We start from the raw sequence: 26599 nt of genomic DNA, 5'->3' as shown, positions 1-26599 counted from the left end.
TCAGGGGACTGATCCGGATTAGATCTCTAGAAAAAAACAACATATCCAAGACATAGTATCATATTCTATTCCAATAACCCATAGAAATATAAAGCAAAATGTGGAACTACCGATATCAGCAAATGGAGGGGGCATACCTTATATCTTAATGACTGATGGTCGCACCGACAGTGTGGCATCAACCGCCCATCGTAGGGGCATTCACTCCGTAGTGAGACACTGCTCTCAATATTCTGCAGGTCCCATCACATCAACTAGCAAAAATAACATATAATAATATACTTATTGCTCCCTTCCAATCAGCCATAGAGTTCTCAAAAAAAAAAGACACAACAGAAGGGTAAAAAAATGGTAAATGGAGGCCAAACGGATGGTCAACAGATTGTCAATCTATCTGATTATAGACTGTCTGAAATGGAAGAGAGGGTCCTTGGATATGGTTTATCATTTGTTCCCACTACACACTTTGATTCCTTTGTCTGGGTCAAAGATCTTGAACTGTTTCTGAGGAAACTCAGATGGAGGAAGTACTTCAAGCACCATGACCTGAATGAATGTCAGAAACTGGGACTATCCCTAGATATGCTTCCAGACGTTAGATTATTGGCAAGTCTATCAGAGGATGATAGGACAGATAAGGGGTTTGGTCCATTCACCAACCTAAAACCTAAGAATAGAAAGATGCCTCCCCCCACTGAGTGCACAAGTATTGATATATTCTCATCATTGGTGACAAAGGAGATACGTAAAATAAGACCTGGACTAACCAGCAGTAAAAGTAATCTCACACAAAGAGAAAGAGAAGCCCTTATGTCCCTTGATCAGAATAAAGCCATAACAATAAAGCCCTCCGATAAGGGGGGCAATATTGTGGTTATGAATACGGAATATATATATGTGTGTGTGTGTACAGTGCCTTGCGAAAGTATTTGGCACCCTTGAATTTTTCAACCTTTTCCCCCATTTCAGGCTTCAAACATAAAGATAAAAAATTTAAATTTTATGGTGAAGAATCAACAACAAGTGGGACACAATTGTGAAGGTGAACGAAATTTATTGCTTATTTTAATTTTTTGTAAAAAATAAATAACTAAAAAGTAGGGCTTGCAATATTATTTGGCACCTCTACTTTCAGTGCAGCAAACTCACTCCAGAATTTCATTGAGGATCTCTGAATGATCCAATGTTGTCCTAAATGACTGATGATGATAAATATGTCACCTGAGTTTAATCTTGTCTCTGTATAAATGCACCTGCTCAGTGTTCTGTTAAAGCACATAGACCATCATGAAGACCAAGGAACATAACAGGCAGGTCTGTGATACTGTTGTGGAGACGTCTAAAGCCGGATTTGGTTGCAAAAAGATTTCCAAAACTTCAAACATCCCAAGGAGCACTGTACAAGCGATTATATTGAAATGGAAGCAGTATCATACCACTGCAAATCTACCAAGACCCAGCCATCCCTCAAAAATGTTATGTCAAACAAGGAGAAGACTGATCAGAGATGCAGCCAAGAGGCCCATGATCACTCTGGATGAACTGCAAAGATCTACAGCTGAGGTGGGAGAATCTGTCCATCGAACAACAATCAGTCGTACACTGCACAAATCTGGCCTTTATGGAAGAGTGGGAAGAAGAAAGACATTTCTCAAAGATATCCATAAAAAGTGTTGTTTAAAGTTTGCCGCAAGCCACCTGGGAGACACATCAAACATGTGTAAGAAGATGCTCTGGTCAGATGAACTTTTTAGGCACAATGCCAGACGATATGTTTGGCATAAAAGCAACACAGCTCATCACCCTGAACACACCATCCCCACTGTCAAACATGGTGGTGGCAGCATCATGGTTTGGGCCTGCTTTGCTTCAGCAGGGACAGGGAAGATGATTAAAATTGATGGGAAGATGGATGGAGCCAAACACAGGACCATTCTTGAAGAAAACTTGTTGAAGTCTGCAATAGACTTGAGACTGGGACGGAGATTTGTCTTTCATTAAGACAATGATTCCAAACATAAAGCAAAAAAATCTACAATGGAATGGTTCACAAATAAACATATCCAGGTGTTAGAATGACCAAGTCAAATTCCAGACCAGAATCCAATCGAGAATCTGTGGAAAGAGCTGAAAACTGCTGTTCACAAACGCTCTCTATCCAACCTCACTCAGCTCGAGCCATTTGCAAAGGAAGAATGGGCAAGAATTTCAGTCTCTCGATGTGCAAAACTAATAGACACATGCCCCAAGTGACTTGCAGCTGTAATCGCAGCAAAAGGTGGCACTACAAAGTATTAACTTAAAGGGGACGAATCATATTGCATGCCCCAATTATCTGTTTTTTATTTTTTACAAAAATTTAAAATAAGCAATAAATATTGTTCAACTTCACATTTGTGTCCCACTTGTTAATTCTTCACCATAAAATTTAAATGTTTTATCTTTATGTTTTAAGCCTGAAATGTGGGAAAAGGTTGAAAAATTTAAGGGGGCCGAATAGTTTCGTGTAACGATAGTCCTGGGAGTGGACCCACTGGACCGTGCACCGGACTGCCCTGCGATGCCGCCTCAAGCGAACCCCTATATAGGGACTGTCGGGCGTAACTGCAGAGGGCCTAGATGCACGAAAGTCGGGATCAACAAGAGTCACCGGATAGAGTCTTATAGATACAGGATCCGAAGTGAACCAGGTACAGGTTAACGGGATCAGGCAGAAGTCCAAAACCGAAGACTGGTGCAGGTTCACGAGATCAGGCTGAAGTGTGTGCTCGGAACGGTACTCAAGATCTTCAAGCAGAGACAGAGTTACACAAAGTACAGGCATAGAGGGACCTGAACAACTGGTACAAGAGACAAGCTACAGGGATGTGTTGAACAAGCACTGGCCATGGGGAAAAGGAAGTCTTAAATACCCAAGGTTAATTAGTAGTCAAATCCTGGACAGCTGTGCTGGCCCTTTAAGTCTAGGTGAATGCATGTGTGCTCCCTCTAGTGTACATGTGTGAGGACCGCAACCCAGAAGTCAGAGCTGAGACCACAGAAGGAGAGGCAGGACGCTGGAGCGCAGGTGGCTGCAGTGAGTGTGTGGCGTGGGGCCGGGACCGATATATATAATAATAATAATTTATTCATTTATATAGCGCTATTGATTCCATAACACTTTACATACATTGGCAACCGGTGTGTATATATATATATATATATATATATATATATATATATATATATATACACTAGCTGTAGTACCCGGGCGTTGCCCGGGATAGTAACTGTCTCTCTGTCTCTCTCCCAGTCTCTGTCTGTGTGTCGCTGTCTGTCTGTCTCGCTGTCTGTCTCTTTTCTTGTCTGTCTGTTTCTATCTCTTTGTCTGTATTTGCATCAGTCTATCTGTCTCAATATCTGTATCTGTCTGTCTCTCTCTCTCTGTCTTTTTGCCTGGCTGTCTCTTTGCGCGGTTGTCTCTTTCCCCGTCTGTCTCTTTCCCCGTCTGTCTCTTTGACGGGCTGTCTTTTTCCAGGGCTGTCTCTTTCCAGGGCTGTCTCTTTGCCCGTCTGTCTCTTTGGGCATTTGTCTCTTTGCCCGGCTGCCTCTTTTCAGGGCTGTCTCTTTGCCCGTCTGTCTCTTTGCCCGGTCTGTCTCTTTGCCCGGTCTGTCTCTTTGCCCGGTCTGTCTCTTTCCCCGTCTGTTTCTTTCCAGGGCTGTCTCTTTCCAGGGCTGTCTATTTCCAGGGCTGTCTCTTTGCCCGTCTGTCTCTTTGCCCCTCTGTCTCTTTCCCCGTCTGTCTCTTTCCAGGGCTGTCTCTTTGCCCGGTCTGTCTCTCTGCTCGGTCTGTCTCTTTGCCCCTCTGTCTCTTTCCCCGTCTGTCTCTTTCCAGGGCTGTCTCTTTGCCCGGTCTGTCTCTTTGCCCGGTCTGTCTCTCTGCCCGGTCTGTCTCTTTCCCCGTCTGTCTTTTTCCAGGTCTGTCTCTTTCCAGGTCTGTTTCTTTCTAGGTCTGTCTCTTTGGGCATTTGTGTCTTTGCCGGGCTGTCTCTTTGCCCGGCTGTCTCTTTGCCCGTCTGTCTCTTTCCAGGTCTGTCTCTTTGCCCGGTCTGTCTCTTTGCCCAGTCTGTCTTTTTGCCCAGTCTGTCTTTTTCCAGGTCTGTCTTTTTCCAGGTCTGTCTCTTTCCAGGTCTGTCTCTTTGGGCATTTGTCTCTTTGGTCATTTGTGTCTTTGCCCGGCTGTCTCTTTGCCCGGCTGTCTCTTTGCCCGGCTGTCTCTTTGCCCGGCTGTCTCTTTCCAGGTCTGTCTCTTTCCAGGTCTGTCTTTTTCCAGGTATGTCTCTTTGGGCATTTGTCTCTTTGGGCATTTGTGTCTTTGCCCGGCTGATTCTTTGCCTGGTCTGTCTCTTTCCAGGTCTGTCTCTTTGCCCGTCTGTCTCTTTGCCCGTCTGTCTCTTTGCCCATCTGTCTCTTTGCCCGTCTGTCTCTTTGCCCATCTGTCTCTTTGCCCGTCTGTCTCTTTGCCCGTCTGTCTCTTTGCCCGGTCTGTCTCTTTGCCCGGTCTGTCTCTTTCCAGGGCTGTCTCTTTCCAGGGCTGTCTCTTTCCAGGGCTGTCTCTTTCCAGGGCTGTCTCTTTCCAGGGCTGTCTCTTTCCAGGGCTGTCTCTTTCCCCGTCTGTCTCTTTCCCCATCTGTCTCTTTCCCTGTCTGTCTCTGTCTCTTTCTGTCTCTGTCTCTTTCTGTCTCTCTCTATCCGTCTCACCACCGACATCTTTTTACCTCACACATAAGCTTGTAATACTAACAGTTTATTTTGTTCCTAAAGCAACCACTGACAGTTGCTATTTATAGCCTGCAGCTCCCAGCTCCATTCAGTTTAATGGCTGCAGGATTTTTGTAGAGTAACTGGAAAGCACGGGGTTATATTTTCCCGCCCAAACATAGTCTATGACGTTCCCTGAGTCACATGGGGCATCTGTGCCAAATTGCATGATTGTAAATGCGACGGTGCAAATTCCTTTAGCGGACATATATACATACGTACACACATACATACATACGCTGAGCTTTAGATATTATATATATATATATATATATATATATATATACCGTATTTTTCGGACTATAAGACGCACTTTTTTCCCCCAAATGTTGGGGGAAAGTGGGGGGTGCGTCTTATAGTGTGAATGTAGGGCTGCGGGGAATGAGGGTGCTGCGGTGGAGCGGGTCATTGGCGGTATGCGCAGGCTATAGAAGCGCCTACCATGACCACGTGGGGCCCGCTCATTTCATATGCATGCATCCTCCCGCCCATCATCTCTCAGCACTTAAGCCAGTGCTAAGAGGTGGGCTGGATGATGGGTGGGGGATGCGTGCATGATTATCAGCTTGCCCGCGTGATCACCCCTGGCAACTACAGCCTGGAGTGATCATGTGTGGCTATATTCACTGCCTCCCGTGCATCATCATCAGCACGGGGGGCAGTGAATAAGTCCAGTACACTTACCGGTCACCGTTCCCTGCAGCATCGCGATGACCTCCTGTCTGAAGGCCCGTTGATGTTTGTGGAGCTGTGTGCACAGAGATGACGTCATCCCTGTGCACACCGGTCTCCACACACATCAGCTGACAGGCAGACAGGAGGACATCGCGATGCTGCAGGGAACGGTGACCAGCTCCACACAGGTCAGCAGAGCTGCTGTTGGCACAGACAGTTAGATGAGCGATGCTGCTGGAGTGAGAAAAGGTGAGTATAAACATTTCTATAGCAGGATGGGGGTATATAGCAGGATGGGGGTATATAGCAGGATGGGAGAATTTATCAGGATGAGGACTATACCAGAATGAGGGACATATATATACAAGGCAGGAGGATCATTACCAGGATGGGGTACCTTAGTAGAGAATTTGGGGATATTACTCCCATAATAGTGTCAGCAGATAAGATAAAAAGCTGTGGAAAGAAAAGTGCAATAGGGTCTTACCCTAATATAAGCAGGGTACACACAATGAGCAATCCTACTCACCAAATGAAGTTGTGAAAGTCACAATTCCTGTAAAAGCACGTAAAATCCAGATCACGACAGCAGTACCCCAGGCGGCTGATAACAGAGAGAGGTAGAAAAGGGCTTTTGTTCACCGTGCCAATGATCACTGATGAATTTGTCGGATTAATGTAACTTTATTTTGCACAGGTCTATGCGTTTCTGGAGGCTCAGCTCCCTTCTTCAGGACCGACAGGCACAAGAAACATCAAATCTGCCGGGGTAGAGGCAGACAAAACATATATACACACAGTATGACGTCAAAGACCCACCTCCTAAAAAATGAAATAAAAATTAGTATGACAAAGACAGGTGTGCATTGAATGTGTAAAAATATATATATGTGTAAATATATACAAATGTGTATAAGGAGATTTGAATTAAGTATGCAGAATCAGTCTAGAACTCACATATACAGAAAGTTCTACATGTTACATACTCAGAAAGGTGTAAGTGAGGGGTATGTGACCACACGACCATCACCATGTGTGATGTTTCTGTGTGTGAAACAAGAAAGGTTTACCTACCTTTTCCCTAAACTAGATATTCTAATGTATTGCCAAAACACTATTAGAATAGGATACATCCCTCTTTCAGATATATATATATATATATATATATATATATATATATATATATATAATATATGTGTGTGTATATATATATTTACCTTGCCCCATATCTATATGTTTTTTTACATTGCTGAATATCGAACACTTGCTCATTGTCTGTTACCAGCGCATGCGCTTTTCCTTTTTTCCCACGCTCATGAACTCAAATGGCCCTGTCCTCGGTCAACTAGCGGTATAGCTGAATATCCTCCCCTACAGTGTTCTGTGCCAAAACTTGCAGACTTTATTGTTCTTCGTATGCAATTCCCATTTGAAAGCTCCCCCTTCTTTCTTTCTTCTTTTTTCTTTTTTTCCGGGAGCGCACTACGATTCAGGATTCACATTGAATGTGGGTTTTGGACTTTAAGTGCAGTTTCACTGGACATAGTCTCCTAAAACTCCCCCCCTTTTTTTCCTACCAGGGATTTTATTAAGGGAATGGATACACATTCCCTCGTCACACACACATACATTTATATATATTTTTCTAATTTTACTTTCCACTACACTTTCATGCACTCCATTATACTGTTTTTTACGGAGCTCTCGCTCATTGCCTTCCACCAGTGCATGCACTTGTGTTTTTTTCCCACACTCATGAACCCGAATTACCCTGTCCTCAGTGAACATACGATACTGCTTATTTTTTTCCAGCAATGTTCTAAGCCATAAGTTGCACATGATATCGTGCCATGAATATAATTTCACTTTTTTCCTTTTTTTCCTTTTCTCTCTTTCTTTTTGTCTTTGTATGTTGGTTCTTATCTTCACCTTCTTTTCTTGTTTCACACACAGCAACATCACACATGGTGATGGTTGTGCAGTCACATACCCCTCACTTACATCTTTCTGAGTAACATGTAGAACTTTCTGCATATGTGAGTTCTAGACTGATTCTGCACACTTAATTCAAATCTCCTTATACACATTCATATATATTTACACATACGGTATATATATATATATTTTTACACATTCAATGCACACCTGTCTTTGTCAAAATAATTTTTATTTCATTTTTTTTTCTATGACTCTAATTTAGAGTAAAGCGTTCCTGGTGGACATGTTTTATTATTCATGAATATCAGTGCATTATGTCATATCAGATTGAAATGTATAGTTTCCCGCCGTTTTTTTTTCTTGAAGGAGGTGTGTCTTTGACGTCATACTGTGTGTATATATGTTTTGTCTGCCTCTACCCTGGCAGATTTGATGTTTCTTGTGCCTGTCGGGCCTGAAGAAGGGAGCTGAGCCTCCAGAAACGCGTAGACTTATGCAAAATAAAGTTAGATTAATCCGACAAATTCATCAGTGATCATTGGCGCGGTGAACAAAAGCCCTTTTCTACCTCTCTCTGATAATAGTGTCAGCAGCAGAGCCTTGCTCCATAACAGTGTGTCATGACCACATTTTTTGCTTAAATTTTATTTTCCTATTTTCCTCCTCTAAAACCAGGGTGCGTCTTATGGTCTGCTGCGTCTTATAGTCCGAAAAGTACGGTGTGTGTGTGTGTGTGTGTGTATATACCGTATATATATATATATATATATATATATATATATATATATACTAGCTGTACTACCCGGCTTCGCCCGGGTTAATAACTGCTGTTAACAAAATAGAATGTATTAACAAAAATGTATTCTGCACACAAAAACCACAAAACAAATAGATATGAATGTAATTATAATGTCTGTCTCCCACTCTGTATATATCTCTGTCTCTCTCTCTATCTCTTTGTCTGTCTGTCTCTTTCCCTGTCTGACTCTGACTGTCTCTGTCTCTTTCTCCGTCTGTCACAATCTCTTTCCCTGTCTGTCTATCTATCTCTGTCACTTTCCTTGTCTGTCTCTTTCCCTGTCTGTCTCTTTCCCTGTCTGTCTCTTTCCCTCTCTTTCCCTGTCTGTCTCTTTCCCTCTTCCCCTCTGTCTCTTTCCCTGTGTCTGTCTCTTTGTCTGTCTCTTTACCTGTCTTTGTCTGTCTCTTACCCTGTCTGTCTCTTTCCTTCTCTTTCCCTGTCTGTCTGTTTCCCTGTGTCTGTCTCTGTCTCTATGTCTGTGTCTGTCTCTTTACCTGTCTGTGTCTGTCTCTTAACCTGTCTCTCTTTCCCTCTCTTTCTCTGTCTGTCTCTTTCCCTGTCAGTCTGTCTCTTTGTCTGTGTCTGTCTCTTTGTGTCTGTCTCTTAACCTGTCTATGTCTGTTTCTTACCCTGTCTGTGTCTGCCTCTTTCCCTGTCTGTCTGTCTCTTTCCCTGGCTGCATTGTGACACGCCAACATTCCATTTAAGGGCGTGGCTGCGCATTCTTCTGAAGTTCTGGCTGCACTGTGGCTCCCAGCTCCATTCACTTTTGGTGAATAACTGTAAAGCGTGGGGTTAAAATTTCACCTCAAAACATAGCCTATGACGATCTCGGGGTCCAGAAGTTTGAGTGTGCAAAATTTTGTGGCTGTAGCTGCGACGGTGCGGATGCCAATCCTGTACACACACACACACACACACACACACACACACGCTGCTGTTAACAAAATAGAATGTATTAACAAAAATGTATTCTGCACACAAAAACCACAAAACAAATAGATAGAAATGTAATTATTAAAAGGCAAAAACTAAGCTAATAGAAGCATTTCACAACATATATTTCAACACCACAGATATTCCACACAGATGTAACTAAATTGGCCAAGTAATGTGCTCCGTCTGTTTCTTTCCAGATCTGTCTCTTTCCCCTACAACCTTATCTCCTGATTTCAAATCAGGAGATACTCAGAGTGTATTTATGCATAACAATAAATTCAATAGGCTTTTTTTAGGATAAAACCCAAAACTTTATTAAGCAATCAAATATACAAATATTAAAATAAACAGGGAGACACACCTTGTTGGAGGACAAAAATATGCCCCTATTTCAAACACACAGCAGTATTATTAGGCAGATAAAGTACAAATATCACTAATCTTTTTTGCTCTTATTCATACATCCAGTGATTGCTGTCCATAAAAGGTCAATACTGTTGCCCAGATTATTATCAGATAGAAACTATACAGTACAGGCAGCAGTTCGACCCTTCATTAATGCTGTGCAAATGCAATATGCCACTATTTCTGTGAATTAATTTACCACCAATATACTCAAACTCCAAAGCTTAAATAGTGCACATCATTGCTACCCATAAATGGCAATAGTCAACAACATAAATATGTATCATCGATTATCCATATATAGATGTACCAATAAGCGCACAATAATCAAAAAAAATGTTTTTGGACAGTGCTGGAGAGTATATTATATCAAGCCAAAAGGCAGATATAGTACTGAACTATTGCCTACAAGTATGTATATGCCGTTGCTGTCAGAAACCGGCTGTATACAGCGCTCATCATAGGAGATATTACCACATGTGCATATTACAATAAATAATCTACAACTGCCATACACATCCAAGTTGATTCAAATCACCTGCAAAATGAAGTACCATAGCATGCACATGGTCAGAGGCACAGATAGCAGTGCATCAAAAAAGACTTTTCATTATATCTATAAAGGCACCGTGTTAATATCGCGCTCAGCCCAGGTGCATATAGCACACATGTTATAAATCTTTAAGCATATATCTTAATCCGTTGTTATATATACAATATACTATTATTCGTATGAATGGACTGCCATCAGTGCACTCAAACCATGCGCATCCAATGCTCCTGAAGTTGAAATAATTCCATCCGGTTTGCGTTTAGTTGGACCATCATTTATTTTTCAACAGAACAATGACCCGAAACACACCTCCAGGGTGTGTAAGGGCTATTTGACTAAGAAGCAGAGTGATGGGGTGCTACGCCAGATGACCAGGCCTCCACAGTCACCAGACCTAAACCCAATCGAGATGGTTTGGGGTGAGCTGCACCGCAGAGTGAAGGCAAAAGGGCCAACAAGTGCTACGCAACTCCTTCAAGACTGTTGGAAAACCATTTCCGATGACTACCTCTTGAAGCTCATCAAGAGAATGCCAAGAGTGTGCAAAGCAATAATCAAAGCAAAAGGTGGCTACTTTGAAGAACTTAGAATATAAGACATATTTTCAGTTGTTTCACACTTTTTTAAGTATTTCATTCCACATGTTTTGATTCATAGTTTTGATGTCTTCAATGTGAATCTACAATTTTTAGAGTCATGAAAATAAAGAAAACTCTTTGAATGAGAAGGTGTGTCCAAACTTTTGGTCTGTACTGTGTGTATGTGTGTGTATATATATATATATATATATATATATATATATATATATATATATATATATATATATATATATATATATATATATATTTCCACTAGCTGTACTACCTAATAACTGCTGTTAACAAAACAATATATTAGCTCACACATACACAAAATAGACAGGTCATGTGACTGACAGCTGCCGTATTTCCTATGTGGTGCATTTGTTGTTCTTGTAGTTTGGCTGCTTATTAATCAGATTTTTATTTTTGAAGGATAATACCAGACTTGTGTGTGTTTTAGGGCGATTATGTGGCGAGGTTGGTGTATGTGTGGTAAAATGTGTGCTGAGGGTGGTATATGTGTTCAAGCATGTGGTAGTGTAAGGCGCATTTTGTGTGTGTGTTCATATCTCCGAGTGTGGTGAGTATCCCATGTCGGGGCCCCACCTTAGCAACTGTACGGTATATACTTTTTGGCGCCATCGCTCTCATTCTTTAAGTCCTCCTTGTTCACATCTGGCAGCTGTCAATTTGCCCCCAACACTTTTTGTTTCACTTTTTCCCCATTATGTAGATAGGGGCAAAATTGATTGGTAAATAGGAACGCGCATGGTTAAAATTTCGCCTCACAACATAGCACCTGGCGCTGCCCAGGATAGTAACTGTCTCTCTGTTTCTCTCCCATTCTCTGTCTGTCTCCCCCTCTGTATATATCTCTCTGTCTCTCTCTCTCTTTGTCTGTCTGTCTCTTTCCCTGTCTGTCTCTGTCTCTTTCTCCGTCTGTCTCAATCTCTTTCCCTGTCTATCTATCTCTGTCACTTTCCCTGTCTGTCTCTTTTCCTCTATTTCCCTGTCTGTCTCTTTCCCTGTCAGTCTATCTCTTTGTGTCTGTCTCTTTGTGTCTGTATCTTACCCTGTCTATGTCTCTTTCTTACCCTGTCTGTGTCTGTCTCTTTCCCTGGCTGCATTGTGACACGTCAACATTCCATATAAGGGCGTGGCTCTGTGTCTGTCTCTTTCCCTGGCTGCATTGTGACACGCCAACATTCCATATAAGGGCGTGGCTGTGCATTCTTCTGAAGTTCTGGCTGCACTGTGGCTCCCAGCTCCATTCGCTTTAATGGAGGCAGGTTTTTTGGTGAATAACTGTAAAGAGCGGGGGTAAAATTTTCCCTCAAAACATAGCCTATGATGCTCTCGGGATCCAGAAGTGTGAGTGTGCAAAATTTCGTGCCTGTAGCTGCGACGGTGCGGATGCCAATCCCGGACATACACACACACACACGCACACACACATACACACATTCAGCTTTATATATTAGATTAAATATGCAATTTTAATTTTATATCATTGTTGCAACGTTTTCTGTTTGGCGTGTTGTCCAAAGTCTGGCCTATTTTTTAGTTATTTTTTTTTTAGTGTACATTTAGCCTTACACTTTTTATAAGAAGCAACACGTACTGAAAGTTAGATACAGTACATACTATACTAATTGTAAATTCTATTTCAGACAGTTCAAAGACAAACCTAAGCACATTTTTCTTGATTGACTGTGTTTATAGACATAGACAGCTTACAAAAGTCATGTGGAAGAGACTGTAATAATGTGATATTGTTTGCTTTGCTTACAGACTTACTGATGTGAATATGTTTGGATCATTTAAAAATAATTTTTTCACAGTTTTATTCCTTTTTTTACAAACCCTCTGCCTGTTCACAGCTCTTAAAGTCATCTTGCTGCCAATTAGAAGGAGAAAACAGCAGGAGTAAGCAAGTATATACGTTTTATTCCTTCGCCGATTCTCCTACTGATGCACCACTAGCCATTAAAAACATTATATCATAGGCAGTCAAAGAATGAAAGTTTCATAGCGCTTTGCAGAAACTTGTGTAGATGTATAAACATATCATCGCAACTTGATATTTCAATACCAACACACAAAAAAGTTTTCACTTTTACTTTTGGGAGAAGTAATATGTGGAGATTTCCTCCATAGACTTGCATTAGATGCATAAAAAACAAAGGTAAAAAACGCACATGCTGCATTTTCGCTGTGGAAACGCGTAAAAAAAACATGTAATCTGCACATACAGTTGAAACAAGAAGTTTACGTACACTAAAAAGACACATCTGCATGTTTTTCTCACTATCTGACATGAAATCAGAATAAACCTTTCCAGTTTTAGGTCAATTAGGAACCAGAATTATTTATATTTGCCAAATGCCAGAATAATGAGAGAGAGAATGTTTATAGTATTTTTATTACATACATTTAATTTGTATTTTGTACCATTGCCCTTAAACTGTATGACTTGGGTCAAACGTTTTGAATATCCTTCCACAAGCTTCTCACAATAGTTGGTAGGAATTTGGGCCCATTCCTCCTGACAGAACTGGTGTAAAGGCCACGTCACACTAAGCAACATCGCTAGCAACATCGCTGCTGAGGCACGACTTTTGTGACGTAGCAGCGATGCTGCTAGTGATGTCGCTGTGTGTGACATCCAGCAACGACCTGGCCCCTGCTGTGAGGTCGCTGGTTGTTGCTGAATGTCCTGGGCCATTTTTTAGTTGTTGCTCTCCCGCTGTGAAGCACACATCACTGTGTGTGACAGTGAGAGAGCAACAACTGAATGTGCAGTGAGCAGGGAGCCGGCTTCTGCGGACGCTGGTAGCCACAGTAAACATCGGGTAACCAAGAAGCCCTTACCTTGGTTACCCGATATTTACCTTCGTTACCAGCGTCCGCCGCTCTCACGCTGTCAGTGCCGGCTCCTGCTGCCTGCACACATAGCCAGACTACACATTGGTAATTAACCCGATGTGTACTCTGGCTAGGAGTGCAGGGAGCCAGCGCTTAGCGGTGTGCGCTGGTAACCAAGGTAAATATCGGGTTGGTTACCCGATATTTACCTTAGTTACCAAGCGCAGCATGCTTCCACGCGTCGCTGCTGGCTGGGGGCTGGTCACTGGTTGCTGGTGAGATCTGCCTGTGTGACAGCTCACCAGCAACCAGTGTAGCGACGCTCCAGCGATCCCTGCCAGGTCAGGTTGCTGGTGGGATCGCTGGAGCGTTGCTTAGTGTGACGGTACCCTAACTGAGCTATGTTTGTAGGTCGCCTTGCTCGCACGTGCCTTTTCAGCTTTGCCCATAAATTTTCAATAGGATTGACATTAGGGTTTTGTGATGGCCACGTCAAAACTTTGACTTTTTTATCCTTAAGCCACTTTGTAACCAGTTTGGCAGTATGCTTCGGGTCATTGTCCATTTGAAAGACCCATTTCTGCCCAAGATTTAAGTTCCTGGCTGATGACTTGAGATGTTGCTTCAGTATTGCCACATAATCTTCTTCCCTCTTCTTTCCTCATGATGCCATCTATTTTGTGAAGTGTACCAGTCCCTTCTGCAGCAAAACAACCCCACAATATGATGCTACCACTTCCTGTGTTTCACAGCTGAGACGGTGTTCTTAGGCTTCAAAGCTTCTCCCTTTTACTTCCAAACTTAATGATGATCATTATGGCCAAACAGTACAATTTTCGTTTCGTCAGACCACAGAACATGTCTCCAAAAATTAAGGTCTTTGTTTCTGTGTGCATTTGCAAACATTAATCTGGATTTTGTTTCTTTTGGAGTAATGGATTTTCCTGAGAGTGGCCTTTCAGCCCATGATGGTACAGTACTCGTTTCACTGTGGATAATGACACAATCTTAACAACTTCTGCCAGCATCTTCACAAGGACGTTTGCATTTGTTCTTGAGTTGATATGCACATGTCTGACCAAAGCACGTTCATATCTCGTACACAGAACCCATCTCCTTCCTGAGCGGTATGATGGCTAGACATTCCCATCTTGTTTGTACTTGCATAGAATTGTTTTTACAGATGAATAAGGCACCTTCAGGTATCTGAAAATTGCAACCAAGGATGAACCAGACCTGTGCAAATCCACAACTCACTTCCTGAGATTTTGGCTGATTTCTTTTTGACTTTCCCATAATGCTACACAAAGAAGCAGTGTGTTTCAGGTGTGAATGAAAATACACTGTGTGCAGAATTATTAGGCAAATAAGTATTTTGATCACATGATAATTTTTATACATGTTGTCCTACTCCAAGCTGTATAGGCTTGAGAGCCAACTACCAATTAAGTAAATCAGGTGATGTGCATCTCTGTAATGGGAGGGGTGTGGTGTAATGACATCAACAACCTAAATAAGGTGTGCTTAATTATTAGGCAACTTCCTTTCCTTTGGCAAAATGGGTCAGAAGAGAGATTTGCCAGGCTTTGAAAAGTCCAAAATTGTGAGATATTTTGCAGAGGGATATAGCAATCTTGAAATTGACAAACTTTTGAAGCGTGGTCACCGAACAATCAAGCATTTCATGGCAAATAGCTAACAGGGTCACAAGAAGCGTGTTGGGCAAAAAAGGCGCAAAAACAATTGCCCATGAATTGTGGAAAATCAAGTGTGAAGCTGCCAAGATGCCAATTGTCACCAGTTTGGACATATTTCAGAGCTGCAACGTTACTGGAGTTTAAAAAGCACAAGGTGTTCCATACTCAGGGACATGTCCAAGGTAAGGAAGGCTGAAAAATGACCACCTTTGAACAAGAAACATAAGATAAAATGTCAAGACTGGACCAAGAAATATCTTAAGACTGATTTTTCAAAGGATTTATGGACCGATGAAATGAGAGTGACTCTTGATGGGCCAGATGGATGGGCCAGAGGCTGTATCAGTAAAGGGCAGAAAGCTCCACTCCGACTCAGACGCCAGCAAGGTGGAGGTGGGGTACTGGTATGGGCTGGTATCATCAAAGATGAACTTGTGGGACCTTTTCGAGTTGAGGATGGAGTGAAGCTCAACTCCCAGACCTACTGCCAGTTTCTGCAAGACAACTTCTTCAAGAAGTGGTACAGTCGGTATCGCTCAAGAAAAACATGATTTTCATGCAGGACAATGCTCCATCACATGCATCTAACTACTCCACAGCGTGGCTGGCCAGTAAAGGTCTAAAAGATGAAAAAATAATGACATGGCCCCCTTGTTCACCTGATCTGAACCCCATAGAGAACCTGTGGTCCCTCATAAAATGTAAGATTTACAGGGAGGGAAAACAGTACACTTCTCGGAACAGTGTCTGGGAGGCTGTGGTGGCTGCTGCACACAATGTTGATCGTAAACCAATCAAGCAACTGACAGAATCTATGGATGGTAGGCTGTTGAGTGTCATCATAAAGAAAGGTGGCTATATTGGTCCCTAATTTTTTGGGGTTTGTTTTTGCATGTCAGAAAGGTTAATTTCTAAATTTTGTGCAGTTATATTGGTTTACCTGGTGAAAATAAACAAGTGAAATGGGAATATATTTGGTTTTTATTAAGTTGCCCAATAATTCTGCAGAGTAATAGTTACCTGCAAAAATTGATATCCTCCTAAGATAGCCAAATCTAAAAAAAACCCCACTCCAACTGCCAAAAATATTAAGCATTGATATTTGAGTCTTTTGGGTTGATTGAGAACATAGTTGTTGATCAATAATAAAAAAAATCCTCTAAAATACAATTTGCCTAATAATTCTGCACATGGTGTACATCCACAGGTGTGTCTCTAATTAACACAGATGTTGAAAATAAACCTGTCAGAAGCTTCCAAAGACATGACATCATCATATGGGCTGTCCCATATTGTTTAAATTCCAAGAGGTAGAGCAGAAAGCAGGTTTCAAAATCCGCGCAATCAAGTTCCTTCATAGGGGTTGTGACTTGCACAACCCCATCAGGTGAGTGTTCTAACCCACACTTGCCCCCACGTGTCATACCGGGTAAGACCCTATTTTTGCGCCTTCTTTTTCCACAGTTACCTTCACCATATTGTTTAAAGGCATAGCACTTTTAGTTTCTTACTCTGTGAATATATTTGGATGACCTAGTGATGGACTTTTTAAGGATTTATAAATAAAACTACGATTTTTATATATATTATTCTCTGGATTCTGAGCTGGATCTTTTTTCCTGGATTCTATGCTTCTCGACAAGACTGGCCGTCTTTCTTGCATCCGTGCACAATCCAATCTAGAGGTCTCCTAGGAACAGGTGAGCGGATCCAACCCCTCCTTTATAGCACTTTTAGTGTATGTAAACTTTTGAGTTTGCAGAAAGTAATGAAAATGTCTTAAAACATTTTCTCTCTTGCTCATTATTCTGGCATTTGGCAAATATAACTAATTATGGATCCTAATTGACCTAAAACAGGAAAGGATTATTCTGATTTCAAGTCAGATAGTGAGAAAAACATGCAGATGTGTCTTTTTAGATAGTGTATGTAAACTTCTGGCTTGCACTGTATGTGTATCAATAAAGTTTTGTGAAGGCCACGTACCAGGAAGCATCAAAAGCAAAGCTTTATTTAAAGCATGACATACCAAGAAGAGACAAAAACCGCAGTGTCAAAAACACAATAAAAACACATGTAAAAGTGCACTGAGAAATGTAATGAAAAAATGCAAATAACCTCATTTATATTAGGAGTAAAACTGCTTCAACATCAAAAACTGCCCACAATGATGGCGTCATTTTTTTCAGTGTTAATAACACAGCGTTTAACAGTTCCTGCAAAGGGGAATGGGATTTATAGAAATGTACGGAGGCACTGCAGAGCTGGCTGTCAGTCATTGCCAGCCATGCGCACAGTCACTGCTCTCAATACTATGAGGTGACTGTAATGGCTCTAGGCACACCTCTATGACTGAAAGCCTGCGGATGCTTATTTTATCCCAGTTTACTTTCTCCCGGGTGCCAGACTTTCAGTACAGTGGACGGACACCATTATAACCCTATTACTCTGCAGATTAACCCCATACCTACAGGTTACTAGTGTTATCGGACATGATAGGTCCTCTTTCCAAAACAGTCAGTAACTGAGTGACTATATTTATTTTTTGTTACAAACACCAGATCAGCTTTTCGATCGTTTACAAATTCCTCTTTTTTCCTGGTTAGTTTCCAAACAATTCATAATTGACATTAACACTTGTTTAGCTAGGGGAACAGATATTTATTTATTTATATTTTTATTCATTTTTAGTCAATAAATCCCCCCCCCCCAAAATATCCTCACCACTTCTCTTTATGAACAATAATTTCCCTTTAGAGAACAAGAACAAAATGTTTATGGGAAAGTGAACAAAGCACTGTTAGGTTTTTCCATGTGCAGGTTTTGAATGGGCTTTTCCAATATTAGCCTAGACCGTAAATGGATTAGGGAAAACACTACTTTAAGCGAATCTGTCAGCAGGTTTTTGCTACCTCATCTGAAAACAGAATGATATATGACAAGAGACCCTGAATCCAACAATGTATCACTTAGATTACTGTGTGCAGAGGTACTGACACAATCAGAATTTTTTAGATTTAGCTAAGAATAATAGATAATAATTAATAGAGAATACACATTAACAGTGGGGTGTCAATCAGAAGAGGGGGCGTACCGGACTGCCATGCAGGTGACATTGTAGTCTGAGCAATGAAAAGTCCTTCTGCTTAAACAAACATAGCAAATAAACAACAGATCGGACACCGACAAGACAGGCAGCCCTGGATTCTATGTTTTAACCCTTGCAGCATGCTGACTTTAGCTTACATAGCAAAAACCTGATGAAAGATTGCCTTTAATAGTAAATGTTTATTAACAGAAAATAGTCCTGGCCTGACTCCAATCCAGCAATGCATATACTTTATTATTAGTAGTATATACAATAATTGTATGTTAGAGCCCGCATGTTGGTTGCTTGTAAGACCACACAGGATTTAAAATGAGCATGTTAGAATACAGCAGCTCTCAATCAGAGCCAGCTACACCTGCTGCTCCTTTCTTTATGGTTAAATTTGACTCACACGGTGATGACGCCTCACATGGCGATAACGCCTGTCACTTTTGCTGCCCTGGCATTAATTTGCCTGCTTCTCCTGCATTCAAGAGAACAAACAAAAGGAGGTTGAGGCTCCGGGATTAATGACTAGACAGGGAAACATTAGCTTACTGCGTTTCTGATGAACAGACACATTAACTCCTTCTATTTCACTCCAGCCTGTCGTGTACATGTAGTCTCAGCTTCGCTGTTTGCCTTGGAAGCTGTCACTCATTGTTACAGTGCAGAAATGTAATGAGCCCAACATCTGCTGCAGTCTCCACCGATGACACAGTCTTTAACAGAGAATATTCCCTCTCTGTAATTTGGGATTTAGTTTCTGTATAAATCATCAAGACTATGGGAGTATTTTGTTTTGCACAGACTTCCGGCTTCCCATTCTATCTGGATATGTTTATACATGTATTCCTAGTTTTGTAGATGAAAGTGTGCTTCCATTTTGGGAGTGTGTCTGGATTGAAGAAAGCTAAACAAGAAAAGCAACGTGCATCTGGCTAATGTGGAGCGAATATATATATATATATATACTAGAAGGTGGCCCGATTCTACGCATCGGGTAATCTAGAATTTACGTATTGTGTAGTTCATGTATGATTTTTGTTATATATATATATATATAGAGAGATGTTGTTGTCTGTAGTTACCAAGTGTTTGTGTAGGCGCTGTACATGTTCTGGGTGTTGTCTTGGTGTGACGGGGGGTGAGAGCGGTGTTGTATGTGTGTTGCGTGTGTTGCGTTGTTTGTGGAGCGCTGTGTGTCTGTAGCGTTGTGTGTGTGTTGCGCGGTTTGTGTGTGTGTGGTGTGTTTTGGGGGGAGGTATGTTTTGAGCAATGTGTGTGTTGTGCGGTATGTGCGTATATTTGTGTGTGCCGCGGTGTTTGTGTGTGCAGCGTTGTCTGTGTGTGCAGCGTTGTCTGTATGTGTGGGTGTCTGTGTAGGGCAGTTGTTTGTGGTTCCCAGTGTGTGTGTGTGTGTGTGTGGTGTGTTGTGCAGTGCGCGCGCGCGTGTGTGTGTGTGTGTGTGTGTGTGTGTGTGCATCAGCCTCTCTTCTCTCAGCCTACCTCTCCCAGCCTCCCTCCTCCCAGCCTCCCTCAGCATCAGCCTCCCTCTCCCAGCCTCCCCAGCATCAGCCTCCGCCAGCATCAGCCTCTCTCCTTCCAGCCTCCTCCAGCATCAGCCTCCCTCTCCCAGCCTTCCCAGGATCAGCCTCTCTCCTCCCAGCCTCCGTCCTCCCAGCCTTCCCCAGCATCAGCTTTCCCCTCCCAGCCTCCCTCAGCATCAGCCTTCCCCAGCATCAGCCTCTCTCCTCCCAGCCTCAGCCTCTCTCCTTCCAGCCTCCCCCAGCATCAGCCTCTCTCCTTCCAGCTTCCCTCAGCATCAGCCTCCCCTTCCCAGCCTTCCCCAGGATCAGCCTCTCTCCTCCCAGCCTCCTTCCTCCCAGCCTCCCTCAGCATCAGCCTTCTGCTCCCAGTCTCCCCCAGCATCAGCCTCCCCATGCATCAGCCTCCACCAGCATCAGCCTCTCTCCTTCCAGCCTCCCCCAGCATCAGCCTCCCCTTCCCAGCCTTCCCCAGGATCAGCCTCTCTCCTCCCAGCCTCCTTCCTCCCAGCCTCCCTCTCCCAGCCTCCCTCAGCATCAGCCTTCCGCTCCCAGTCTCCCCCAGCATCAGGCTCCCCAAGCATCAGCCTCCCCCAGCATCAGCCTCTCTCCTTCCAGCCTCCCTCAGCATCAGCCTCCCGTTCCCAGTCTTCCCCAGGATCAGCCTCTCTCCTCCCAGCCTCCTTCCTCCCAGCCTCCCTCAGCATCAGCCTTCCCCTCCCAGTCTCCCCCAGCATCAGCCTCCCCAAGCATCAGCCTCCACCAGCATTAGCCTCTCTCCTTCCAGCCTCCCCCAGCATCAGCCTCCCCATGCATCAGCCTCTCTCCTTCCAGCCTCTCTCCTTCCAGCCTCCCCCAGCATCAGCCTCCCCTTCCCAGCCTTCCCCAGGATCAGCCTCTCTCCTCCCAGCCTCCTTCCTCCCAGCCTCCCTCTCCCAGCCTCCCTCAGCATCAGCCTTCCGCTCCCAGCCTCCCCAAGCATCAGCCTCCACCAGCATCAGCCTCCCTCGTCCCAGCCTCCCCCACCATCAGCCTCTCTCCTCCCAGCCTTCCCCATGATCAGCCTCTCTGCTCCCAGCCTCCTCCAGCACGCCGTGCTCCTCTGCCGACACTCACACACCCGATCGCATCCACTCACACACACCCGATCGCATCCACTCACACACACCCGATCGCATCCACTCACACACACCCGATCGCATCCACTCACACACACAGACACTGACGATATCGCACATACGCGCTTATACTCACAACATCCGGGGATATCACATGCTTCTGGCCATGTGATCCTCCGGCAGGTCCTGGAAGATCACAACAGCACAGTATCGAGGCCGAGAAGCAAGCGATATCCCAGGATGTTGTGAGTATGTGGATGCGATGTGATGTGTGTGTGTGTGAGTGTGATCTGATTTGTGTGTGTGTATGTGTGTGCTGTTATGTGTGTGTGCTGTTATGTGTCTGTATTTTCCGGCGCTGCAGGACCTTGATGTGTGGATGCGATGTGATGTGTGTGTGATGTGTGTGTGAGGTGTGTGTGAGAGTGAGTGTGAGCCGCTGTACACTGTTAACTATGATACACATCGGGTAACTAAGGGACCTTAGTTACCCGATGTGTATAATGGTTACCAGCTTTCACGGCCTCCGTGAAGATCCCAGCATCGCAAGGTTATGTCTGGCGCTGCTGGGATCCTGACGGAGCCGGTGTAGAAGCAAGCGATATCCCAGCATGTTGTGATGTGTGAGGTGTGTGTGAGAGTGAGTGTGATCTGATGTGTGTGTGTGTACTCACCTGGGAATCGGGGCTCCGTGTCAGTTGGGCCAGAGCGAGCGTGGATTGCGTGAGGGGGGCGGGGCCTGCAGAGAGCCGGGGCGAGAGGCCAATCCGTGTGGGGGGGCGGGGCCATGGCGAGCCCAGCGGCCAATCAGCTTTGTGTCACCGTAAGGACACAATTTCGGAGCATGACAGACAGACAGATAGACAGACAGAATAAGGCAATTATATATATAGATATACCGTGTGTGTGTATATATATATATATATATATATATATATATATATATATATATATATATATATATTTATATATGGTGTATATATATATATATATATACATACACACACATACACTACTGTATATATAGAGAGTGCTTTATGTGGTTAAATAAATTAATCTTACGGATGTATTTTCTTATCATCATCATGACATAGTTTTGCATATGTGTTGAAATATTTGTATATAAACTCTACCAATTACAGAACAAGAAATAATTAGGTGAACCCCAACTGTAGGCAACAATGGACACCATACATCCAGTGGAAAATAATCCCTTTTGACGCTAACTCTGAAGCCCATCACTTTCCACTACAATCTATTTTAGTCCAGCTTCAAATAGCCATATTAGAAAGCGGCCCAGTCTCATCCACAAATTGCGGATGTGACTGGCTCTGCGTGCTTTTCCACATTAAAGGGACTCTGTCAGCTGGTTTTGGCTACCTCATCTGAGAACAGCATGATGTAGGCAAAGAGATCCTGAATCCAGCAATGTATCACTTAGATTACTGGATGCAGCCGTTCTGAAACAATCACAATTTTTAGCTTTAGTCATGTAGCAGAGCTGAGTGAGCTGAGTGAGCAGGCTCTCTATAGAGATTTTATGTTGACAGTTAGGTGTCAATCAGAGGAGGGGGCATGCCGGACTGTGGTGCGCGTGACATTGTAGTCCGAGCAATCAGAAGTCCTGCTGGTTAAACAAACATAGCAAATGAACAACAGATCAGACTTTGACAAGAAAGGCAGCCCTGAATTCTCTATGCTAACCCTTGCAGCATGCTGTGTTCAGTTTACATAGCAAAACCCTGCTGACAGATTCACTTTATGGAGGGGTGCAGAAGCTGCCTTTACAGTGAGTGCATTATTCTGATCCAGAAAACAAACAAGAGAAGTGCATTATGGTTTATTTTCCATGTAGACTCCATGTGGCAATTCAGCCACGTGCACTGGCTATAATAGGTCTGTGTGCTCTCCATGCTGAACAGGAACATCACAAGGACCGTTTATATGCGTGTTGTAGTTGATTCACAAATAATCCATTAGATCTTATTGATGACATGTTTCACATGTCCAATGATGGCTATTTTTATTTAGAGCCGAAGTAGGTTTTCATCAAGAGAGGTCACCTTGTCACTGGCAGATGGGCTCACAAATTGTGCACAAAGTACATACATTTTAGTGTAGTTGTAGAATGGCTAGGGGAGACAGTGGTAATCATGTGTGCAGGTGTTGCCAGGCCACAGCGCAGCTCCGGGTCCGCTCATTAGTCTCATGCATATGCACTGCTTTCCCTGCCCATCGATGTCTGTGATTGGTTGCAGTCAAACGAGCCTCCACACTGACTGACAGCGTGTATGATGCTTCCACTCACAGGCCCTATGTGTGACTATCGTGGTATAAACATACTGCATATGGGTAAATATAGCACATAAGGGACACCAATAAAAATGCTAAATTAGTAAATGCAGAAAATTGCATCGGTGTTGCCTAAAGTGCTTTGTGCAGTAAGGTGCATGAAAAAATATATAGTATAATAGTTCATATATAAACTTAACACCAACAAAGTTATGTTGCAAAAAACAATGCAGGGTTTATAGCGATAATGCACAAAAAAGTAGAGCAGAGATAAAGGACAAAGGCTGTATGAAACAAAGTAGTGTTTATGACCAACTTTGTTGGCGGGAAGTTTATATATAGTACTATTATACTATATATTTTTTCATGCACCTTACTGCACATTGCACTTTAGGTAAGGTAACGCAGATGTAACTTTCTGCACTTACTAATTTAAGCATTGGAGTCCCATATGTGCTAAATTTACCCATGAGCTTGTTCTATATTCTGTATTTATTTGTTATGTTTATGACTATTTTATTATTTGTGATGCCTCTCTGTGTGCTTTTTTCTCACCAGTTGATTATTCATTCCAATTAATAAATTATCATTCATTTTCATATATTGGACCTTTCTTCAGGTTTTCTTTCATTGGTTGTATGGAGCAGTATTGCAGTTCGAAAATTCAAATATTCAATGTTCGTATACAGTCGTGAAAGTGTTATACCCCTTGAAATTTTTCCAGAAAATGAAGTATTTCTCCTAGAAAATTAATGCAAATACAGTTTTTTATTCATGTTTACTGACTTTGTGTCTATTTTAAACAACTCAAAAAAATGAGAAGAAAAGGCGAATTTCCAACAAAACTCGAAAAATGGGCCAGACAAAATTGTTGACACCCGCAAGTTAATATTTGATTGCACACCCTTTGAAATAAACAACTGTAATCAATCACTTCCCATAACCATCAATAAGTTTTTTACACCTCTCAACTGCACTGGACCACTGTTCCTTTGTAAACTGCTCCAGGTCTCTCATATTTGTAGCCGCCTTCTCCTAACAGTAATTTTATGATCTCTCCACAGCTGCTCAAAGGGATTTTGATCTGGACACATTGCTGCCACTTCAGAATTCTCCAGTGCTTTGTTTTCATCCATTTCTGGAAGCTTCTTGACGTATGTTTGGGGTCATTGACCTGCTGGAATACCATGTCCTAGGATGCAAACCCAGCTTTCTGATACTGGACACTACATTGCAACCCAAAATCCTTTGTTAATCTTCACAGTTCATGATGCCTGGCACATATTCATCTTTGAGCCTCCACTATATTTGACTGTAGGTACTGTGTTCTTTTTTTTGTAGGCCTCATTCCGTTTTTGGTAAACAGTTAAATTATGTGCTCTACCAAAAAGCTCTATCTTGGTCTCATCTGTCCACAAGATGCTTTCCCAGAAGGATTTTGGCTTATGCATGTACATTTTAGCAAACTGCAGTCTAGTTTTTTTAAGTCTGTGTGTCAGCACTGGAGTACTCCTGGGTCTCCTGCCATAGCATTTTATTAAAAAATTAATGGATAGTTTGTGCTAACAAGCCTGCAGGACAGCTTGAATTTCTTTGGAGCTTGATTGGGACTGCTTATCCACCATCCGGACTATCCTGCATTGCAACTTTTCATCAATTTTTCTCTGCCGTCCACGTCCAGGGAGATTAGCTCCAGTGCCATGGTTTGTAAACTTCTTGATTATGTTGCGCACATATGGATAAAGGAACATGAAGATTTCTGGAGATGGACTTGTAACCTTAAGATTGTTGATATTTTCAACAATTTTGGTTCTCAAGTACTCACACAGTTATTTTCTCCTCATTTTTTTTCTCCATGCTTAGTGTGGCACATACAAAGGCATAAAATGCAAAGACCAAGTCAACTTCTCCCCTTTTTATCTAGTTTCAGGTGTGATTTTCGTTTTACCCACACCTGTTACTTGCCACAGATGAGTTTGAAAGAGCATCACATGCATGAAACAAAATTATTTACCTATAATTTTGGAAAAGTGCCAACAATTTTGACAGGTGCATTTTTGGGATTTTGTGTGAAATTATATTCAATTTGTCTTTTTATCTCAGTTTTTTGTGTTATTCCAATTCCAATACACACAAAGGAAATAAACACATGTATGATAAAACGTGTAATTGCAATAATATTCTGGGAGAAATACTTCAATTTTCTGGAACAATTTCAAGGGTGAGAACACTTTCGACAATAACTTTATACATGAAGGCATGCAGGAGTGCAGCTGTATTTGTTTGTTTGCATACTATTAATAAGTAATATTCTACTGTACATATATTTTATTTTCTTGGAAGTGCTTATCAGTTTTTTTTCTGCGTACATATGGGGGTATTTGACTACCTCCATATTGTCGGAGCATTCCTCCTATCTGACCAAGGCTGTCTTTAATTACAGCTTATCCTATCTGCACTTTAACTTTGCAGGACTAAAGCCTTTATTAATTGGCCAGAAAATTGCAATATTGTTCAAAACAAAAATCTAAAGTGTAGCACATAATTAGAATGGCTTACCCATATTTCATAAGGTGCTGTTGCCAGGTCAAGGGACACCCCAACACACATTTGCTTTTTCGAGAAAGCATTCGCGAAATGCGTGTTGGGGTGTCCCTTGGCCTGGCATCAGCACCTTATCAAATATAGGTAAGCCATTCTCATTATACAGTGAAGTTTAGATTTTTTGTCTCCTACTGTATATTGGAATCAACAGGAATTTTTATGTGTTATTTTGTATGGCATTTTTCTAGGGCATGTAGTCATTTAGGCTAATTGAATGGTATGATATGGTTAGTATTAATTATCCATATACGGTACCTCTCATATGCTGCACTTTATATTAGGGTCTCCTTGAATTGGAGACACAGTAATTGTTTCTGCTTTAATTCAAAGCATATATTCATTTAAAAAAAACCATTTTGAGATCTATAGTTTATTGCTATTGACTACCCATATTTTCATTGTTTCTATATAAGGATATTACTTACTTTATATTGTAACCATACATGTGTTGATTCACAAATTATCAATGGTAATAGATGTACTGTATTGCAAATATTGTCATGTACTGAATTATAGAATATCTCTTGGATTTCCTTCAATGCTGGAGAGGAGAAGGGGTTAATGCCACGCTGCCGCCAAAAGGATGAAAAAAATCCTTTTAATTTTTTTCATCCTTTTGGTGACAGCTCGGCATTAACCCCTTCTCCTCTCTAGCATTGAAGACTCATCCACGTGGGGCTGCGGCAGCCGCCATTGTC

Source organism: Anomaloglossus baeobatrachus, chromosome 5 (genome assembly GCF_048569485.1).
Source record: "Anomaloglossus baeobatrachus isolate aAnoBae1 chromosome 5, aAnoBae1.hap1, whole genome shotgun sequence".
Classification (NCBI taxonomy): Eukaryota; Metazoa; Chordata; class Amphibia; order Anura; family Aromobatidae; genus Anomaloglossus; species Anomaloglossus baeobatrachus.
This window is presented reverse-complemented; position numbering follows the sequence as displayed.